This window comes from Hemitrygon akajei, chromosome 16 (assembly GCF_048418815.1).
Source record: "Hemitrygon akajei chromosome 16, sHemAka1.3, whole genome shotgun sequence".
Taxonomy (NCBI): Eukaryota; Metazoa; Chordata; class Chondrichthyes; order Myliobatiformes; family Dasyatidae; genus Hemitrygon; species Hemitrygon akajei.
Genome location: NC_133139.1, coordinates 48,008,236 through 48,029,332, shown reverse-complemented (window position 1 = coordinate 48,029,332; position 21,097 = coordinate 48,008,236). Strand labels below are relative to the sequence as shown.

The window sequence follows — 21,097 nt, the reverse complement described above, 5'->3', positions numbered from 1 at the left end:
GGCACCATCCTCCAACAGCATTGGGGAACGATTGCAAATTCACCCAAGAAATGGGTGAAACAACACTCGAAACAACAAAAATGTCAATTTGCAAACAAAAGCACAATGGCAACGAAAGACAGAACATGCAATACGATGTGGGTAAGAGAGGACGATAGGTATAGCCTCCACCATTTAACCCAGCACATTTACCGACAGTGTTTCTGGCAACCAGTGTTGGAGGGAGGGGGAGAGCATTTGGCAGAAACAGAAATTTTCTCCAGTGATTCGCAGTTTGCTGAAGTGCAGTATAATCAGATCTAACAGGCATCCAGTTTTAAACTGCACTATGCCGCGCTGATTACACTACAAATCTCTTCAGTAGGATAATGGCATTTGCTCACATTTGATTGTCTTGCACATGAATGTCTTATAAATTGCACAGTTTATGCTTCAATTTCCATTAGTCACAGGTGCTATTGTTGTGATGGAGCTATCGTTTTAAACTATTCTGTGTAAAATCAGCTCAGTACCTATGAATTGAAGAGCAACTTCAAGCTGCATTTTGCTCACTAATACCATCCCCAGTCATGTCCACTGCTTTTTCCATTCTGCCATCAGTTTGCTGAAAAGTCCAAGAACTACTATTTACTTACTGTTAAGTGTAACTTATAGTAATTTTTATGTGCTGCTGCCACAAAATGATATGTGTCTGATAATAAACCTGATTCTGATTAAGGATTTGCTCAGACCCTGGATCTCCTAAGGTGAAGTCATGTAACAGTGAAGCACAGGAATTGTTGAATTTCTGTCTGAAGTGATAGAGGTGGGTGCAATTATAACATTTAACAGTGATTTGGAAAGGTACGTAGATTGGAACGGTGCATGGATTGGAAAGCCTGAGATGGATTTAGGCCGAATGCAGATGAATTGGATTAGCTCAGTTAATCATCTTGGTTGGTGTAAGTGAGTTAGGCTGAAGGGACAGTTTCCCATGACCGCTCTATGGTCATGGCTCAGTTAGACCCTCTGGCAAATGGGACCCCAGGATAAAGGGTCAAAGGGTGAGTGGCTTAACACAAGGACTACCTCATGGCCAGAGCCAGAAATGTTTTCTCAGGGACTTTTCTTTTAAGAAACACAAAGACTCTTGCACCATGAGTCCATATGAGACAAAAATGAACAGCAAAATAAAGGACAGCTTTCTGAAGCTCAATTTGCTTTCAAAGAGGGTCTTAAAAGGGTGGGGGGCAGAAAGAAACCAGAGAGTTAAGGAACCATCACCACACAGACATGGTTCCAATTGGACTGCTGATAGGTCAGGAATTGAAGTCCTCGTGCTGCCTCCTGGTCCAAGCAGCCCGCGTTATTCTCAGGACCATACACCATCTGCCTGAGCACCGGCCCACCATGTCACTGTCAATTTCACAGCCAGAAAGCAGGCATCGGCGGAAGGTGAAGGGGCTGGAGATGGGTCTAGGATCAGCAAAAAATGACCTTACCACCCTCTCTTCTGGGTGACAAACGTTCTCATGCAGGTAGTGGATGGAATTCAGCTAGTGAGAGTTACGCAGTTAGAACCGCTTGCGTCACGTGGCCGCAGCTCGTAAACAGCCACAGCCAGAAGGCTTTTCCACCTCACCCCCTGCGTACTGAAGCAGCAACTCAGGAAAGCAATAACATCTCCAGCACTGAGCTAATTGGCTTCTCCTGGGCACAGAGCTAATGAAGGAATGTTTTGCACTTTGCGTTCTGCCTCATTACTCTAAGCACATCAAATGCAGAGGAGAAATTCTTTACATGTAGCATAATATTGTATGTTGCAGCAAGGCAGGAATAACTCAGCCAGTCTCCACAGATTCCACTGACTCAATATTCTATGTCTGACATTAACCATGCACAAGGCCAGAAGTTGCAGAGAAAGGCAGCAGCAATCAGTTCTGGGAAGACTCTCTGGCACTTACGACCATGTGGCTGGGCACAGCACAAACACCATCAAAATACTGTTGGCAGAATCTCGGATGGTGACAAGGAGGCACACAGCAGTGAGATGGATCAGCTGGTTGAATGGTGTTGTAAACAACAACCTTGCACTCAACATCAGTAAGACCAAGAAATTGATTGAGGACTTCAGGAAGGGAAAGTTGGGATTGAGTCCTGATTGAGGGTCAATGGTGGGAAGGGTGAGCAGTTTCAAGTTCCTGGGTGTCAACATCTCTGAAGATCTATCCTGGGACCAACATTTTGAAGCAATTGCAAATGAGGTATGCCAGTAGGAGTTTGAGGAAATTTGTTACCTTACAAAAGACTCTGGGAAATTTCTCCAGCTGTACCACAGAGAGGATTCTGAATGGTGCTTCACTTGCTTGTGCAGTTGCCAATGCACAGGATCAGAAAAAACTGCAGAGGGTTATACACTCAGCCAGCTTTATTATGGACACTAAGACACCCAGCATCTTCAAAAAGTAATGCCTCGAGGCAACGTCCATCATGAAGGACCTTCTCCATCCAAAACATGCCCTCTTCTCATTCCTTTCATCAGGATGGAAGTACAGGAGCCTGAAGATTCATACTCAACATTTTCAGAACACCCTCTTCCCTCTCACCATTAGATCTCTGAATGACTCATGAACCCATGAGCACCACCTCATTATTTTGCTCTCTTCCTGTACTGTTTATGCTTTTTATATATTCTTATTGTAACATAGTAAAGACTATAGCTGCAAAACAACAAATTGCACAATATCTCAGTGATAGTAGAGATTGGATCTTGCTTTCACTGCACAGAATAACCTTCCTATTTATAGCAACTCAAACTATCCACCTGTTCCCTGAAAAGTGGCAAGGGACTCGTATCTCCCCATTCCTGCCCATCCCAGCCTGCTTTCAGCAGCTGCCTTTTTCCAACCCAGTCTCTCTGCAGCAAGGGCCCACCTTCTCTCCCCTTCCCCCATCCTGAAGGTGCCTCTGTCCATTTGTCAGGGCTGTGCGGTGACAAGAAGGCACTAGACAACCCTACGCCTGTGTATTCAGCTCACCAGTCCAAATCTAAATCCCCAGGTACTGGCAAGACATAGAAAAGATCAGTAATGAACACAAGAAACATTTCCACAAATGTGGAAATAAGAATAACTCCCAGCTTCCTGTTTCCCTGCCCAGCACCCTTCAGTGCAGCACCTTCCAAATCAGAACTAGTTACTCTGTCAAAACCTCCCCTCATCACCACTTGGTGTTGGGACTTCCAGTATGGTTCCCTCCTGAACAATCCTAGAGCAGCAAATTTAAGATATTTTTGAAATTTTCTACCACCTGCACAACACACAGAACAGGAGCACAAAACCAATATTAGGGAACTGAACTGGCTGTCCCTGTGGATGGACAGCCTTTGTCCCAATTCTCATAGCTCCACTCAACATCCAGGGAAAATATTCCTTAAAAACTAAACTGGCGGTCAAACCTGAAGGCTTGTAAAAGATAACAGTCTACCATTATTACCAGGCAAGTGTAAAAAAAAAGTATGACAGGTCAGTCAGCTGTGGGCCCATTCTTTAACTGAGAAAGACGACAGAATGAACCTGCCCTCATGATTTGAGCCAATTTTATCTCTGCCAATGAGCTGTACTGTGGGAAGTGGAGAATCTATTTCTGCATAAGATCCCACAGTTACAAAATGATTGGAATTTTAAAAAATCAGAATCAAAATCAGAATCAGGTTTATTATCACCAGCATGTGACGTGAAATTTGTTAACTTAGTAGCAGCAGTTCAATGCAAAACATAATCTAACAGAGAGAAGAAAAAATCAATAAAATAAAAAACATTATAATAAATAAACAAGTAAATAAATTACATATATTGATTAGATTTAAAAAGTGCAAAAACAGAAATACTGTATATTAAGAAAAAAGTGAGGTAGTGTTCAAAGATTCAATGTCCATTTAGGAATCAGCTGGCAGAGGGGAAGAAGCTGTTCCTGAATCACTGAGTGTGTGCCTTCAGGCTTCTGTATCTCCTACCTGATGGTAACAGTGAGAAAAGGGCTTGCCCTGGGTGTTGCAGGTCCTTAATAATGGACGCTGCCGTTCTGAGACACCGCTTCTTGAAGATGTCCTGGGTACTTTGTAGGCTAGTTCCCAAGATGGAGCTGACTAGATTTACAGCCTCCTGCAGCTTCTTTCGGTCTTGTGCAGTAGTTCCCCCCCCCCCCCCCCCCCATACCAGACAGTGATGCAGCCTGTCAGAATGCTCTCCACGTACAACTGTGGAAGTGGCTTATTGCGTTGTAAACTAGTAATCATGTGATTGGAATCTGGAAGGCACCTGCCTGAGTGGATGGTGGAAGATCAGACTGCAACACTTACAAAATATCTGGATCAGTACTTACCTCTCTAAGGCAGGGAAGGCTAGAGACCAAGTGTTGGTCATTGGGATTAGTATTGGTGGGACCATTGAACATGCCCATCTTAAGCAGCCAGGCATATCTTGCTGCTCTGCATTTCACAACTCCTACATTCTTTTATCTAGGTTCTCCCTCTCTAATCACTCTTATTTCTTTCTTGGCCAGATAGGCTGGTTTACAGCTTGTTCCCATGGTCAGCCCAGTTTTACTCCATCAAAGAAATGAACTCTCTCTTCCTTGGTTTCCTTTCCTGTATGATGAAGGGTTTTTAACCTGAAACATTGACTCAGTTTCTTTTCCTTCCATTGCAGCCTGACCCGCTGAGTATTTCCAGTGTTTCTTGTTTCTACTTATGCATTGGCTGTTTTGATGGTCAGAATGGCCCAACAGGCCTGTTTCTGCTCTGTATGACTTGAAGCTTGATTGAGAGATTGAACCCTAGCCAGGATAGCAGGGAGTGTTCCTTTGTGAAATAGTTCCTTGAGATCACACATATCCACAGAAAGCTGAAGAGAGAGTCTTTATCTCAGTCTCATCTGGCCTGTGACCCTTCCAACAGTGTAGTGCTCTTTCTGCATTATACTGTGGAGATGATGTGTACCATCACTAGCGGAGGGTATGAAACTCAACTTCCTGACACGGACAGCACAGAATAACACAAGATTCCCAGGAAACTCAAGTCAAATCACTTTTTATTGTCATTTCGACCATAACTGCTGGTACAGTACACAGTAAAAACGAGACATTTTTCAAGACCATGGTGCTACATGAAACAGTACAAAAACTACACTGAACTATATAAAAAAACAGAAAAAAATACACTAGACTACATACCTATGCAGGACTGCATAAAGTGCACAAAACAGTGCAGGCATTACAATAAATAATAAACAAGACAATAGGCACAGTAGAGGGCAGTAAGGTGGTGTCAGTCCAGACTCTGGGTATTGAGTCTGATAGCTTGTTACATAGTCTGGTCGTAAGAGCCCGAATGCTTTGGTGCCTTTTCCCAGATGGCAGAAGAGTTTGTATGAGGGGTGCAAAGGGTCCTTCATAATGCTGTTTGCTTTGCGGATGCAGCGTGTAGTGTAAATGTTGTAATGGTGGGAAGAGAGACCCCGATGATCTTCTCAGCTGACCTCACTATCTGCTACAGGGTCTTGCGATCCGAGATGGTGCAATTCCCGAACCAGGCAGTGATGCAGCTGCTCAGGATGCTGAGAGTCAGAATCAGGTTTATTATAACCGGCAGATGTTTTGTTCTGACATTTGTTCGTTGGGTGAAGGCAGTACTGAAAAATTACCATAAATTACAATAAATACGTAAGGAGTGGAAAAGAGGTAGCGTTTGCGGATCATTCAGACATCTGATGGCAACAATCGTTCTTCCAGCTCCCATACTTCCTCCTTATTGACAGTGATAAGAAGGGGACATTAGTACAAACTCGGCACTTACCAGAGAGACGGCCTCGAGCAGAGCTGAAAACAGAGAGATTTAGGTGCCAGGATAAATGAATCCAACACAAATGGGATGGCCATAACTGAGGTAGTACAACGCTCAAGGACAAATGTAGCTATCTGTTTATTTATCAGCTCCTTCTGCCTAATGAGCCGTGCTGCCCAGTACTCCACCTAGCTGATCACAGGACAATTTAGTGACCAATTAACCAACTAACCACTATGTCTTTGGAATGTGGGAAGAAACCAATGCTGCCAAAGGAAACCCAAGCGTTCAGGGGGAAGAATGTACAAACTCCTTACTGCTGACATCAATATTCAACTGTGAACTCCGACGTCCTGAGCTGTAATAGTATCACGCTAACCATTACAGGACTCACAGTAGCACCCAAGGACAGTCAAAGTGGTAGACAGGGAAACTGTCATTTCCTTAGGACCCTTCATGAGTTTGAACCATCCAGAACTGTTTTGACAATTTTTGTTCAGAGCAGTACTGTGAAAAGGATGCAAGCAATTTGTAAACAGCAAGCTCTCACAAGCAATGAGAAGACAAGTTACTAAATCTATTATCTATGGGAAGCATGTTGAGGGAATAATGCAGCAGTACATCACAAAGCAGTCCCCTGAATTTGGAAATAATCTAAATGATGGCACTCAGAATTTTTCAACATGTCAAGTCATAGAGTCTAACATCCATCCTCTTACATATAAAGATAGACACAGATGTTAAATATACAAAATAAAAGCAGCCAGTGCTGAAGATTTGCAGAACTCTGAACAGCAGGAGGCTACACGGGTGATGACGGAGTCATAACTCCGTTCTTAAATGTTGAACTACAGTATTTTTCAACAAATAAACTGGACCGCATACATTGTTATTTTATCTAACAACCTAAAACTCTCCACTGCTGCCTCCAGTAACCACCTCTCTCCAGATACGACCCTCATTCTCTTTCTAACCCACCTTCCCCACTCTGCTGCCTCTTCCACCGACCAGCGCAGTCCATCTCCACCTCATTGTTCTTACAAACCGCATTCACATTATTATAATAAAACCACACACCTCCAATGCCTGTATTTCCAAGCAAAAGGAAAGAAAAAAGGAGATTTTTCCTTTTTTTTGCAGAATATGCAGAAAATGGTTGTAAATATGCCACAAGAAGACAGAATGGGCAGCAGTACAAGGCTCCATCTCCTCCCTGGAGTCACTGGACTGAGATTAGGAGAAGTGGGGCTGTACTGGATATCATTAACAATTAACAGTCAATGCAGAGCCACTCCGTCAGTTGCCAGGGATGGTGAAACAGCTTTTGTCAATTCAAAGCAATTTTCCATATTAACTCACTGGCAGCTGGGCAGAGTCCAAATGAAGTGGTCTCAGTCCAGGAGCAAAAGTCCAGTCAACCAACCACCTGCTGGTGACAACTCTCTCTCAAGTATTAATGCTTGGATCCCCATTTATTGTCTGCAAACAGTTTTCAATTTTTCAAACAAAGGAAACATTGGACCCAAGGTCCAAGAAATTCTGTTCAATATTTCTATTCTAAAACATCACTAGTAATCTCCATATTACTTTTTGTAAGGCTCCAAAAATATAAATCTTCTTGGCAGCTATTCTGAAATAGTGCCAAAAGATTGGGGTCAAACTTTCCATATCAGAAACTCAGAGAACATGGAAATTTACAGCACATTACAGGCCCTTCGGTCCACCACCATCACCGGCAGCCCATTCCACACACCCACCACTCTCTGTGTGAAAAAAACTTACCCCTGATATCCCCTTGGTACCTACTTCTAAGCACCTTAAAAGTATGCCTCCTCATGTTAGTCATTTCAGCCCTGGGAAAAAGCCTCTGGCTATCCACACTATCAAAATCCCCTCATCTTCTTATATATCTCCATCAGGTCACCTCTCATCCTCCATTGCTCCAAGGAGAAAAGGCCAAGTTCACTCAACCTATTCTCGTAAGGTCTGCTCTCCAATCCAGGCAACATCCTTATAAATCTCCTCTGCAATCTCTCTATCATATCCACATCCTTCCTGTAGTGAGGTGACCAGAACTGAACACAGTACTCCAAGTGGGGTATGACCAAAGTCTTGTATAGCTGTAACATTACCTCATGGCTCTTGAACTCAATCCCATGGTTGATGAAGGCCAGTAAACCGTATGCCTTCTTAACAACACTACCAATCCACTCAGCAGTTTTGAGTATCCTATGGACATGGACCCCAAGATCTCACTGATCCTCCACACTGCCATTAATACTATATTCTGTCTTAAAATTTCACTGACCAAAATGAACCACTTCACACTTATCTGGATTGAATTCCACTTGCCACTTCTTAGCCCAGTTCTGCATCCTATCAATGTCCCACTGTAACCTCTGACAGTCCTCCACACTATCCACAACACCCCCAACCTTTGTGTCATCAGCAAACTTACTAGTCCACCCTTTTACTTCTTTATCCAGGTCACTTACAAAACTCACAAAGAAGGAGGGGTCCCAGAACAGATTCCTGCAGAACACCAATAGTCACTGAAGTAAGACTCACTGGTCAATAATTTCCTGGGTTATCTCTACTCCCTTTCTTGAACAAGGGAACAACATCCGCAACCTTCCAATCCTCTGGTACTTCTCCCATCCCCATTGGTGATGCAAAGATCATCGCCAGAGGCTCAGCAATCTCCTCCTTCATTTCCCACAGTACCCTGGGGTACATTTTATCTGGTCCCAGCGAGTTATCTAATTTAATACTTTTCAAAAGCTCTCCCAGTAAATTTGACCTCGGCCAAAGTTTCATCCCTTGGATCCAATTGCTGTACCTGTGTCCTACTGCTTCTGTTCTAACTAACTTTCAGAAATCCCAAGTATTCAATCTCAAACGTGGCACCCATCAGGGATGCCCCTTAAGTCCCTTTCTCTTTGATTTGGCTATAGAACCTCTGGCGATAGCATTTCGAAAATGTCCTGAACTGACCGGGATTTGGAGAGGGGGTGTTGAACATAAAGTCTCTCTCTATGCTGATGACTTACTACTCTTTCTCTCAAATCCGTCTACATCCTTACCTCTAATGTCTTCACTTCTTGACCAGTTTAGCCAGATCTCTGGCTATAAACTCAACTTACATAAGAGTGAACTTTTCCCAATTAATAAAGAAGCACAAGAACTAATATTTCGAGATCTCCCTTTTAAAGTAGTCCATAATCAATTTACTTATCTTGGAATTACAGTCACAAGGAAGTTTAAAGATCTCTTTCGTGAAAACTTTGTCAACCTCTCATATGCTACAAAACAGAGTCTGGTACAATGGTCACCTCTATCTATGTCCTTGGTAGGTCGTATCAATGTTGTCAAAATGTTTGTTCTCCCCAAATTCTTATACTTATTTCAATCTATCCCAATTTTTATTCCTAAATCTTTTTTTGATTCCTTAGACTCTATTATTTTGTCATATCTGTGGCAGAATAAGTGCTCTAGAATTAATAAAATCCACCTCCAAAAATCTAAAAAAGAGGGTGGCATGGCTTTACCTAACTTTCGCTTATATTACTAGGCAGATAATATACGTTGTGCTGCCTTCTGGTCTTTCTTCCACGGTCAACCTGAGTGCCCTAACTGGGTGGCAATGGAGTTGAGCTCCACTAAAGAATTATCTATATCTGCACTTCTTGGCTCTGCACTCCCTAGCAGTCTGCCCAGATCAATAGCTAATCCTCTGGTTAGACACACTTTGCATATATGGGCTCAGTTCAGGAAATGCTATGGTTTCCAGGGATTTTCCATTTCTAGCCCTGTCGCACATAATCACCTTTTTTTACCTACCACGTTCGATACAGCATTCCATGTTTGGTACAGGAAGGGCATTAGACATTTTGAAGATCTCTTCATTGATAACTGCTTCGCTTCTTTTCAACAGCTCTCTGTTAAGTTCAACCTGCCTAACGCTCACTTTTTCAGATATCTCCAAATCCGACACTTTACTGCTCCTTTAATTCCTAACTTTCCTGAAATGCCTGCGAAAAATGCTATGGACCTATTTCTCTCCATTAATCCACTAGGTAAAGGTTTAATTTCAATTATCCAAGATAAACTAGCAGCCTTACGACGGGCCCCTGTGGATAAAATTAAAATGGCCTGGGAGCAGGATTTAAATATCTCCTTATCCGAGGAGAGCTGGGACTCAGTTCTCAAATCGGTTAACTCAACCTCTCTTTGTGCTCGCCATTGTCTCTTACAGTTTAAGATTGTTCATAGAGCCCATATGTCTAAATCTAAACTATCTCGATTCTACCCTAGCATTAGTCCGCTCTGTGATAAATACAAGAGGGGCGTGGCCTCTCTCATCCATATGTACTGGCTCTGTCCTAGCTTGGAAAAATTCTGGAAAGATGTCTTCACTACACTATTGGGTATTCTGAATCAGCACCTAGAACCTAACCCCTTAATTGCTCTGTTTGGTTTTTGGGGCGAGACAGGTTTATGTCTGAGTCCGACCAAATGCCGAATACTATCCTTTGCCTCTCTCCTGGCGAGACGCTTGATCCTCCTTAGATGGAGAGATGTTGCCCCGCCCACTCATGCGCAATGGCTTAACGACATTATGGCCTGCTTGGACCTCGAAAAAATTCATTATTCAGTTCTCAATTCGGATTTAAAGTTCCATAAGATCTGGGGGCCTTTTATCGAGTACTTTCATAACCTTCCTCTTGACCAGGGTTTTTTTTTCTTTTCGGTCCCTTGCTTTCAGCTCCCTTTTTTTTTCTGGTAGTAGGCATTATTATCCGCTGTTGCTAAGTGTATTTACAGTCTGGGAGTTTGACTGTCCGGACTTATACTCTCTATATTGTGTGGTGGTTGGTCTGGAGTTGTTGTTGTTTTTTCTTGTGTTGTGGGGCTTGGGGAGGACACTAAGCTCACTTGTCTTTAATTTAGGTGCCTTTTTGTTAAATTCTCTTCCTGTGTAGCATATTGTTATTGTATGCTTAATCTTGCACTGTATTAATGCTCCTCATTGGGATTTGGGGTTTTTAATTTTGTAAAATGTTTTGAAAAACTAATAAAAAAATTTAAAAAAAAAGCTCTCCCAGTATGGAGGTTGCCGTTCTGCCCTCTGCAACGCACCACGGAGCAGCAAAGTGTCATCAGTGGCTTCTCTGAGACTGTGCTCCTGACAACAAGGGTCACCTTGAACTTGACCATGAGGACAGTGTGGGCTTGAGGTTTTCAGACAGCAGAGGCGTGAGTGAGTGAATGAGGACCTTGTGGAGGGACAGCCTACACGCACACCGTCCTGGTGGAAAGTATTGATCAGAGGGCACCTGCCAAAAACCCAGAAGTCATTGTTTCTCTTTTCCCTCTGCTGTCCTCCCTGTTTTTCATCTATTTCAAATCCAATGAACACAGAACCAATTCTATTTCTTCCAATACTAGTGGCCATGATTTCAAGGGAGAACCTGTTGTAACTATCTATGGACAGGGTGACTGGAAAATCATTTTGTTATTTTATCTTGCCTTTTCTCATTCTTCCTACCAAAATGCAACATTTCTTTGATTAGCATTAAATTACACCCACCAAACTTCTGCCTATTCCACCAGCCTGTCAGTACCATGATTAATCCATGATCATGTTCCTCACTGTCATCCAAAATCTCCAAGCATTGCGATCTCTGAAGATTAGGATGTTGTGTCATGTGTATCACATTTTTAACGCATATTGAAGAAAGCAGGAATCCTGAGAAAAAAGCAGCCGCTGACTTTCTGGGTCCTGCAACTTTTCTATTTATTCTCTCCATAAGTTAATACGACAGTTTAGAGGACTGTAGAGATAGCTGTGGATAGACATATCAGAATGGGAATGGGAAATGGAATTAAAATGGGTGGCCACTGGGAGGTCCCGCTTTTTCTGGTGGATCGAGCTTAAGTGCTCGCTGGACCTCATCGATGACTGTATCCCAACTGCATCCTTCCACTTCATGCACGTCTTGCTCTCACCCCATCCTCCTGCCACCCTACCTGGGATAGGGTTCCTCTTGTCCTCACCTACCACCCCACCAGCCTCCGTGTCCAGCACATAATTCTGCTCAACTTCTGTCATCTCCAACAGGATCCCACAACCAAGCACACCTTTCCCTCCCCCCACTTGTGGCTTTCCACAGGGATCACTCCCTACCCAACTCCTTTGTACATACATCCCTCCCCACTGATCTCCCTCCTAGCACTGATCCTTGCAAGTGGAACAAGTGCTATACCTGCCCTACACCTCCTCCCTCACTACCATTCAGGGCCCTAAATAGTCCTTCCAGGTGAGGTGATACTTCACCTGTGAGTCTGTTGGGGTCATTTCCTATGTTTGGTGCTCCTGTCATGGTCTCCTCTATACTGGTGAGACCCAACATAGACTTGGAGACTGCATCACCAAGCACCTATGCTCCATCTGCCAGGAGAAGCAGAATCTCCCAGTGATCTCCATTTTAATTTCATTTACCATTCCCATTCCAATATGTCAATTCTTGCCCTCCTCCACCGTCTCGATGAGGCTACACTCAGGTTGGTGGAACAACATCTTATATTCTGTTTGGGTAGCCTCCAACCTGGTGGCGTGAACATCGATTTCTCAAACTTCCGATAATGCCCCCACTCCCCTTCAACATTCTGTCACCTCATCTCCTTGCCTGCCCATCGCCTCCCTCTGGTGCTCCTCTCCCCTTTTCTTTCTTCTATGGCCTTCTGTCTTCTCTTATCAAACGCCCCCTTCTCCAGCCCTGTATCTCTTTCACCAATCAACTTCCCAGCTCTTTACTTCATCCCTCCCCCTCCAAGTTTCACCTATCGCCTTGTGTTTCTCTCTCCTCCCCCCACCTTTAAAATCTACTCATTTCTTTTCTCCAGTCCTACAGAAGGGTCTCAGCCCAAAACATCGACTCTACTTTTTTCCATAGATGCTGCCTGACCTGCTGAGTTCCTCCAGCATTTTTTGTGTGTTGCTAGGATTTCCAGCATCTGCAAATTTCCTCTTGTTTGTGAAATGCTCCAACAGCCCCTTTTATTCCACAGCCTTCTGTCTTAACATTACCTTATCAAAGGCTTGTAAGAACCCTTAATCAAATCTGTCACATTCCTCTTATCTCTGTGTAACTTCAACATAAAACTCTTATCAAGTTAGTTAGCTATAGTTGGCTTGAAGGATATTAAATTTATCAGATTCGAATGAAATCTGAACTATTCTATATGTTACAGGTATCAAACTATGGTGATTTTGATCCATTGTTATTCTGTACAGAAGATATCTGACACCTGTATTTACACTTCAGTTTTGTGTATTTTTCATTCATGGACCAGAATTGATTGCCTTTTCCTATTTGCTCTTGTGAAGTTAGTGGCGAGACATGTTCTTCAACCCCAGCAGCCCTTTGTAAGAAGGTTGACCCTCACTGTTATTGGGGAGGTTCCAGGATTTTGACCCAGTAACAGTTATTGTACTGTATGTGTTGGTGTGTGGCCAGGTGGTTAAGGTGTTCATCTAGTTATCTGAAGGTCGCTAGTTCGAGCCTTGGCTGAGGCTGCGTGTGTGTCCTTGAGCAAGGCAATTAACCACACATTGCTCTGCGACGACACCGGGGCCAAGCTGTATGGGTCCTCATGCCCTTCCCTTGGACAGCATTGGTGGCAATGGAGAGGGGAGACTTGCAGCTTGGGCAACTGCCGGTCTTCCAGAAAAAAAACCTTGCCCAGGCTTGTGCCCTGGAAACTTTCCAAGGTGCAAATCCATGGTCTATCGAGACTAACAGAAGCCTACCCATTATACTATATATTCCCAGGTTAGGATGCATGCCTAGGATGCTTCCATTTATTTCCAGGTAACCATCACTGAGTATTAGTCAGTCTAGTGTATATTAATGCTCCAGTTATCGAGTTGTGATCCATGCTGTGGTGACGGTGCTAGTTTCCCAAATGTGCTCACGATGTATATTTCCCCCGAGGCAGAGCATGTTTAGAGTTCAGGTCAAGAACCTGAAACATTAACTGCCTCACTTTCCACGACTTGTTAGGCAATGGAAATAACGCAATGGGAACAGGCCCTTCAGCCCACTGAGTCTCTGCCGACCATCCAACACCCTTTTACAGTCATCTTAAACTAATCCCATTTTATTCTCTCTGCACTCCCATCGGTTCTCAGCAGCAAGGATCAAAAGACCATGAGCGCTTCTCATTTACAAGCTGGAAACAAGCTACAGTATATGCTGAAACTCCCTAAACATATAACTATAAATTCTCCAGTGACACCAGTGTTGTTGGCAGAATTTCAGACGGCAACAAGGAGGCCCACAGGAGTGAAACAGATCGACTAGTCGAGTAGTGTCACAATAAGACCCTTGCACTCAAAGTCGGCAAGACCAAAGAATTGATTGCAGACTTCAGGAAGGGGAAGTTGGGAGAATACAGACCAGTCTTTATTGAGGGATCAGCAGTGGAAAGAGAGAACAGTTTCAAGTTCTTTGCTGTCAGAATCTCAGAGGATCTATCCTGCGCCCAAGATATTGTTGCAATCATGATGAAGGCACAGAATCAGCTAGGAGTTTGAGAGATTTGGGATATGGGAGGTTTGTAATAAGTGGAGCTCTGCAGGGATCTGTGCTGCACCTTCAGCTGTTTGTGATGTATACAAACGACCTGGATGAAAATGTAGATGTGTGGGTTAGTAAGTTTGCAGATGATACCAAGTTTGGTTGAGTGATGGATAGTTTAGAAGACTGGTAAAGAATACAGCATGTTATAGACCAATTACAGATATAGGCTGAGAAATGGCAGATGGAGTTTAACCCAGATAAATGTGAGGTGCTGCACCTTGGTAGGGAAAATGTCAGACGGCAGTACACTGTTAAGGGCAAGATCCTCAACAGTGTTGCTGCAGAGAGAGATCTTGGGATTCAAGTTCATAGCTCCTTGAAAGTGTCTACACGGGTCAATAAGATGGTAAAGAGTGCTTTTATAAGTCGAGCATTGAGTTCAAAAGTCAGAAGGTTATGTTGCACCTTTATAAAACTCTGGCTTGGTGGTAGAGGCAAATACATTAGAGACTTTTAAAAGGCATTTGTATAGGCACATGGATGTTAAAAGCTGGAGGGTTATGGACATGGTGTAGGTAGGAGGGATTAGTGATTGGGTGTTTTTAATTTGCTTTTTAGCTGGCTTGGCTCAATATAGTGGGCTGAATGGCCTGTTTCTGCTCTGTATTCATCTATGTTCTACAGTACGTCACCAAAGACTATCAGATGGACTGTGGGGAGAATTATATATCAGTTGCCTTACAGCCTGGTACGGCAACGCAATGCACAGGACTGTTAGGGGCTTTAGAAAGTGATAGACTCAGCCAGCTTCATCACAGGCACAAGCCTCCCTGACATCGAGGAAGTGGCTTCCACCAGGAAGGACCCTCAACATCTGGGACATGCTTCTCATTATACCACCAGGAAGGATCCTCACCATCTGGGACATGTTTCTCATTATACCACCAGGAAGGACCCTCACCATCTGGGACATGCTTCTCATTATACCACCAGGAAGGACCCTCACCATCTGGGACATGCCTGCTACTCATTATACCACCGGGAAGGACCCTCACCATCTGGGACATGCTTCTCATTACTACCACTGGGAAGGATCCTCACCATCTGGGACAAGCCTGTTTCTCATTATACCACCAGGAAGGAACCTCACCATCTGAGACATGCCTGTTTCTCATTATACCACCAGGAAGGAACCTCACCATCTGGGACATGCCTGTTTCTCATTATACCACCAGGAAGGAACCTCACCATCTGGGACATGCTTCTCATTATACCACCAGGATTGACCCTCACCATCAGGGACATGCCTGCTTCTCATTTTACCACCAGGAAGGATCCTCACCATCTGGGACATGCTTCGCATTATAGCACCAGGATTGACCCTCACCATCGGGGACATGCCTGCTTCTCATTATACCACCAGGAAGGAACCTCACCATCTGGGACATGCTTCTCATTATACCACCAGGAAGGACCCTCACCATATGGGACATGTCTGTTTCCCATTATACCACCAGGAAGGACCCTCACCATCTGGGACATGCTTCTCATTGTACCACTGGGAAGGACCTTCACCATCTAGGACATGCTTCTCATTATACCATCAGGAAGGACCCTCACCATCTGGGACATGCTTCTCATTAAACCACCGGGAAGGACCCTCACCATCTGGGACATGCCTGTTTCTCATTATACCACCAGGAAGGAACCTCACCATCTGGGACATGCTTCTCATTATACCACCGGGAAGGACCCTCACCATCTGGGACATGGCTGCTTCTCATTATACCATCAGGAAGGACCCTCACCATCTGGGACATGCCTGTTTCTCATTATACCACCGGGAAGGATCCTCACCATCTGGGACATGCTTCTCATTGTACCACTGGGAAGGACCTTCACCATCTAGGACATGCTTCTCATTATACCATCAGGAAGGACCCTCACCATCTGGGACATGCTTCTCATTATACCACCGGGTAGGACCCTCACCATCTTGGGACATGCCTGTTTCTCATTATACCACCAGAAAGGAACCTCACCATCTGGGACATGCTTCTCATTATACCACCAGGAAGGATCCTCACCATCTGGGACATGCCTGTTTCTCATTATACCACCAGGAAGGACCTTCACCATCTGGGACATGCCTGTTTCTCATTATACCACCGGGAAGGATCCTCACCATCTGGGACATGCTTCTCATTATACCACTGGGAAGGATCCTCACCATCTGGGACAAGCCTGTTTCTCATTATACCACCAGGAAGGACCCTCACCATCGGGGACATGCCTGCTTCTCATTTTACCACCAGGAAGGATCCTCATCATCTGGGACATGCTTCTCATTATACCACCAGGAAGGACACTCAACATCTGGGACATGCCTGTTTCTCATTATACCACCGGGAAATATCCTCACCATCTGGGACATGCTTCTCATTATACCACCAGGAAGGACACTCACCATCTGGGACATGTCTGTTTCTCATTATACCACTGGGAAGGACCCTCACCATCTGGGACATGCCTGTTTCCCATTATACCACCTGGAGGGACAATCACCATCTGGGACATGCTTCTCATTGTACCACTGGGAAGGACCCTCACCATCTGGGACATGCTTCTCATTATACCACCGGGAAGGACCCTCACCATCTGCGACATGCTTCTCATTATACCACCAGGAAGGAACCTCACCATCTGGGACATGCTTCTCATTATACCACCAGGAAGGACCCTCACCATCTGGGACATGCTTCTCATTATACCACCGGGAAGGAACCTCACCATCTGGGACATGCTTCTCATTATACCACCAGGAAGGAACCTCACCATCTGGGATATGCCTGTTTCTCATTATACCACCAGGAAGGAAACTCACCATCTGGGACATGCTTCTCATTATACCACCGGGAAGGACCCTCACCATCTTGGGACATGCTTCCCATTATACCACCAGGAAGGACCCTCACCACCTGGGACATGCTTCTCATTATACCATCAGGAAGGAACCTCACCATCTGGGACATGCTTCTCATTATACCACCAGGAAGGAACCTCACCATCTGGGACATGCTTCTCATTATACCACCGGGAAGGACCCTCACCATCTTGGGACATGCCTGTTTCTCATTATACCACCAGGAAGGAACCTCACCATCTGGGACATGCTTCTCATTATACCACCAGGCAGGGCCCTCACCATCTGGGACATGCCTGTTTCTCATTATACCACCAGGAAGGAACCTCACCATCTGGGACATGCTTCTCATTATACGACCAGGAAGGAACCTCACCATCTGGGACATGCATGTCTCTCATTATACCACCAGGAAGGAACCTCACCATCTGGGACATGCTTGCTTCTCATTTTACCACCATGAAGGATCCTCACCATCTGGGACATGCCTGTTTCTCATTGTACCACTGGGAAGGACCTTCACCATCTAGGACATGCTTCTCATTATACCATCAGGAAGGACCCTCACCATCTGGGACATGCCTGTTTCTCATTATACCACCAGGAAGGAACCTCACCATCTGGGACATGCTTCTCATTATACCACCGGGAAGGACCCTCACCATGTGCGACATGCTTCTCATTATACCACCAGGAAGGAACCTCACCATCTGGGACATGCCTGTTTCTCATTATACCACCAGGAAGGAACCTCACCATCTGGGACATGCTTCTCATTATACCACCAGGAAGGACCCTCATCATCTGGGACATGCTTCTCATTATACCACAGGGAAGGAACCTCACCATCTGGGACATGCTTCTCATTATACCACCAGGAAGGAACCTCACCATCTGGGACATGCCTGTTTCTCATTATACCACCAGGAAGGAAACTCACCATCTGGGACATGCTTCTCATTATACCACTGGGAAGGACCCTCACCATCTGGGATATGCCTGTTTCTCATTATACCACCAGGAAGGACCCTCACCATCTGGGACATGCTTCTCATTATACCATCAGCAAGGAACCTCACCATCTGGGATATGCCTGTTTCTCATTATACCACCAGGAAGGACCCTCACCATCTGGGACATGCTTCTCATTATACCATCAGGAAGGAACCTCACCATCTGGGACATGCTTCTCATTATACCACCAGGAAGGAACCTCACCATCTGGGACATGCTTCTCATTATACCACCGGGAAGGACCCTCACCATCTTGGGACATGCCTGTTTCTCATTATACCACCAGGAAGGAACCTCACCATCTGGGACATGCTTCTCATTATACCACCAGGAAGGAACCTCACCATCTGGGACATGCATGTCTCTCATTATACCACCAGGAAGGAACCTCACCATCTGGGACATGCTTGCTTCTCATTTTACCACCATGAAGGATCCTCACCATCTGGGACATGCCTGTTTCTCATTGTACCACTGGGAAGGACCTTCACCATCTAGGACATGCTTCTCATTATACCATCAGGAAGGACCCTCACCATCTGGGACATGCCTGTTTCTCATTATACCACCGGGAAGGATCCTCACCATCTGGGACATGCTTCTCATTATACCACAGGGAAGGACCCTCACCATCTGGGACATGCCTGCTTCCCATTATACCACCAGGAAGGACCCTCACCATCAAGGACATGCTTCTCATTGTACCACTGGGAAGGACCTTCACCATCTAGGACATGCTTCTCATTATACCATCAGGAAGGACCCTCACCATCTGGGACATGCTTCTCATTGTACCACCGGGAAGGACCCTCACCATCTGGGACATGCCTGTTTCTCATTATACCACGAGGAAGGAACCTCACCATCTGGGACATGCCTGTTTATCATTATACCACCAGGAATGAACCTCACCATCTGGGACATGCTTCTCATTATACCACCGGGAAGGACACTCACCATCTGGGACATGGCTGCTTCTCATTATACCACCAGGAAGGAACCTCACTACCTGGGACATGCTTCTCATTATACCATCAGGAAGGAACCTCACCATCTGGGACATGCTTCTCATTATACCACCAGGAAGGAACCTCACCATCTGGGACATGCTTCTCATTATACCACCGGGAAGGACCCTCACCATCTTGGGACATGCCTGTTTCTCATTATACCACCAGGAAGGAACCTCACCATCTGGGACATGCTTCTCATTATACCACCAGGAAGGAACCTCACCATCTGGGACATGCATGTCTCTCATTATACCACCAGGAAGGAACCTCACCATCTGGGACATGCTTGCTTCTCATTTTACCACCATGAAGGATCCTCACCATCTGGGACATGCCTGTTTCTCATTGTACCACTGGGAAGGACCTTCACCATCTAGGACATGCTTCTCATTATACCATCAGGAAGGACCCTCACCATCTGGGACATGCCTGTTTCTCATTATACTACCGGGAAGGATCCTCACCATCTGGGACATGCTTCTCATTATACCACAGGGAAGGACCCTCACCATCTGGGACATGCCTGCTTCCCATTATACCACCAGGAAGGACCCTCACCATCTGGGACATGCTTCTCATTGTACCACTGGGAAGGACCTTCACCATCTAGGACATGCTTCTCATTATACCATCAGGAAGGACCCTCACCATCTGGGACATGCTTCTCATTATACCACCGGGAAGGACCCTCACCATCTGGGACATGCCTGTTTCACATTATACCACGAGGAAGGAACCTCACCATCTGGGACATGCCTGTTTATCATTATACCACCAGGAAGGAACCTCACCATCTGGGACATGCTTCTCATTATACCACCGGGAAGGACACTCACCATCTGGGACATGGCTGCTTCTCATTATACCACCAGGAAGGAACCTCACTACCTGGGACATGCTTCTCATTATACCACCAGGATTGACCCTCACCATCTGGGACATGCTTCTCATTGTACCACTGGGAAGGACCCTCACCATCTGGGACATGCTTCTCATTATACCACCGGGTAGGACCCTCACCATCTTGGGACATGCCTGTTTCTCATTATACCACCAGAAAGGAACCTCACCATCTGGGACATGATTCTCAATATACCACCAGGATTGACCCTCACCATCGGGGACATGTCTGTTTCTCATTATACCACCGGGAAGGACCCTCACCATCTGGGACATGTCTGTTTCTCATTATACCACTGGGAAGAATCCTCACCATCTGGGACATGCCTGTTTCTCATTATACCACAGGGAAGGATCCTCACCATCTTGGACATGCCTGTTTCTCATTGTACCACTGGGAAGAACCTTCACCATCTAGGACATGCTTCTCATTATACCATCAGGAAGGACCCTCACCATCTGGGACATGCCTGTTTCTCATTATACCACCAGGAAGGATCCTCACCATCTGGGACATGCCTGTTTCTCATTATACCACCGGGAAGGATCCTCACCATCTGGGACATGCTTCTCATTATACCACAGGGAAGGACCCTCACCATCTGGGACATGCCTGCTTCCCATTATACCACCAGGAAGGACCCTCACCATCTGGGACATGCTTCTCATTGTACCACTGGGAAGGACCTTCACCATCTAGGACATGCTTCTCATTATACCATCAGGAAGGACCCTCACCATCTGGGACATGCTTCTCATTATACCACCGGGAAGGACCCTCACCATCTGGGACATGCCTGTTTCACATTATACCACGAGGAAGGAACCTCACCATCTGGGA

The 21,097-nt window shown here is 45.2% G+C and overlaps 1 protein-coding gene across 7 annotated transcripts in view; it reads right to left on the bottom strand.

Moving 5' to 3' along the window:
* The window catches only part of LOC140740028 (phospholipid phosphatase-related protein type 3-like), a 144,360-nt gene that overhangs the window by 107,485 nt on the left and 15,778 nt on the right, over nucleotides 1-21,097 (bottom strand). Inside the window, exon 1 of one of the 7 annotated variants that reach the window (XM_073068831.1) lies at nucleotides 5,834-6,238. The exons of the other annotated variants lie outside the window; for them this stretch is intronic. The gene's annotated coding sequence lies outside the window, so the exon portion shown is untranslated. Of the gene's footprint in view, nucleotides 1-5,833; nucleotides 6,239-21,097 lie in introns of those variants that run through there. 7 annotated transcript variants of the gene reach the window in all.